Source organism: Aegilops tauschii, chromosome 2, assembly GCF_002575655.3.
Source record: "Aegilops tauschii subsp. strangulata cultivar AL8/78 chromosome 2, Aet v6.0, whole genome shotgun sequence".
In the NCBI taxonomy this organism is placed as follows: Eukaryota; Viridiplantae; Streptophyta; class Magnoliopsida; order Poales; family Poaceae; genus Aegilops; species Aegilops tauschii.
The window spans coordinates 149,417,627-149,420,006 of NC_053036.3; the positions used below are offsets into that span (position 1 = coordinate 149,417,627).

The 2,380-nt window shown below is 50.2% G+C and overlaps 1 pseudogene; it reads right to left on the reverse strand.

The window, feature by feature from the left end:
* Nucleotides 1-373: 373 nt before the first annotated feature.
* LOC141041585 (uncharacterized) lies at nucleotides 374-1,048 on the reverse strand (annotated as a pseudogene).
* Between the last annotated feature and the right edge of the window lie 1,332 nt (nucleotides 1,049-2,380).

The following is a 2,380-nucleotide window of genomic DNA, read 5'->3' on the forward strand; positions in this document are numbered from 1 at the left end:
CCATACAGACAGCCTGCGGGGAGGATGGCACTACTGGCAAAGACCGTCTGGCGAAAACACCGCAGGCGCGAAGCGTGGTGGGCCTGCGCCGGGGGAGCATAGGGAGGAAAGGGAGCCCGGACGGTGGAAGAGCCAGGGGAAGCCGGGTCATTTGACGGAAATGGAAGGTCCGAGCGGCTCATTCATTCTTGAAAAAAGAGGGGGGGAGCGAGCCAATGTATCAATGAATAGATACAGTCAACGGTATTAAGACAGCGCTGCCTACACGCGAATTAGCTTCCGAGGTCGAGCAGTCTCAATTTCACTACAGGATTTGGCGAATGAATGCTGGGCTGGGCCACCTCAAATGGCGTGAGCCGCATGCGGAGAGACCCGCACGTACGGTTTTCAGGGGGATCCGGCCGGCCGGCGCCCACCCGACTAGAGGGACTGAGAAATTAATCGAGTACAAAACTTATCTTCAAGCTTTACCTTATTTTGATCGTTTAGAGGGCGATCGCGGAGTCACTGAATGAAGTCCTCCCTCCCTTTCTTTCGGAGGTGCTGACCCGCTGCGAGGCAGATATGACTAAGTGACATATTGAATATGGCGACGACTACAGCATGTCGTAGAAGGAGATAAGAGGTGGAGCCAACGACCCACTAAGACTCACGTATCTACAACTACATTCCCGAGCGGCAGTCAAACGGAGGCGTGAATGCAAGATGCCAGCGGAATGATCGACCGGACAGAGGCTAGGGCAGCTTTCTTCCCACCGCGTCCTTCCTTGTGTGTCGGAGATACAAAGCGAGTGCACCGGAAAAGAAGGGGAACTGAATCGATCTATTCCATGGCGAAGCATCCGAAGCATAACTGCACACTCACACGATCTTTGCCGAGAGATAGGAGCATTCGGTGGAACCGGTGAACTACACTTGCTTCTTGATAGATGTGTGGGACAGAGGGCTCGTGGTACCTGCTGGCCGCCCTTCCTCCGCTTTGATAACCGTGTGAACGGAGAGTGGGCAGAGCAAAAGGGAAGGAGGTCCTCATACGGAGTCGCACACTTGAGCAATGCGGGAGACTGGAGAATGGGTCGAGTAAACTCCCTTAGGGCCGATTAAATCACAGACAAGGAACTTTTCTTTCTTTTTTTCTTTTTGATTTGAAGGGTATGTTCTCAAAAAAGAAAGGCAGAGGTAAATACTTCGAAGAGGCGGCTCGGTAGGGATGGAATGGTCAATAGTCAAGTCAAGGATGACTTCTTTGTTGGCGAAACGATGGGGGAGAGAAAGCACGCCAGTGATTCTCTGAGCCGGTCTTCATTTCCAACGCCTCAGGAAACAGGTCGAGATAGATGACAGCACCTTTTTATCCTCTTCCTTACTTGGAAGGCGCACTTCTCTTCTTCTTCTGGCCTTCACCTCCTGCCCGGCCCGGAAATAGAACCCAGCCCCCTTTCTGATCCATTCATTTCTGCAAGCAGGCGGGATCCAGAGCTAAGCCCCCCTCCTATTCGAAGCCGGGTGTGGCCTCGCCCTTTTGCTCTTCCTTCGGTTTGGCTCCACAAAGGCGCCGCCTAGACTAGGAGCCCCACTCATATTCAAAAGGCGCCCAGCTTTCAAGACGATGATAATAATTAGTCAACTTTTTCCAATATCATGGAATAGCATGGCCCGGGGCTAAGGTAACTCCAGTGGGAGAGCCGTGTTATGGGTGACCTTATTGCACGGTTCAGAGAGCACTTGTGTATGTGATGCAAGTGAACGTGTACGAAAAAGCTGTCGTAAAGTTTCGTTGTTCGTTCCGTCGTTGACCCTATCTATGTTTCTACGATGGCCCAAGAACACGCTCATTCTTCAGCCGTAGAGAGACTTTTGAATTGTGAGGTACCATTACGAGCTCAATATATAAGAGTGTTATTCTGTGAAATAACTCGAATTTCAAATCATTCACTTGCTTCAACTACTCATGCTATGGATGTGGGAGCATCAACTCCGTTCCTTTGGGCTTTTGAGGAGCGGGAGAAATTGTTGGAATTCTATGAAAGAGTCCCGGGAGCCATGATGCATGCCAGTTTCATATGACCTGGTGGAGTGGCACAAGATCTGCCTCTTGGCTTATGTCGAGATATTGATTCCTCCACACAACAATTTGCTTCTCGTATCGACGAATTAGAAGAGATGTCAACCGGCAACCGTATCTGGAAACAATGATTAGTGGATATTGGTACTGTCACTGCACAGCAAGCAAAGGATTGGGGATTCAGTGGTGTAATGTTAAGAGGTCGTGCGACATGAAGACATTGATAGCAATATGGGGGAAGTTCCCATCAGGCAACAACGGTTCTGCCTGACCCTACAAAAGCATGCATATGTTGTCAGTGAAGATTTTGTGTGA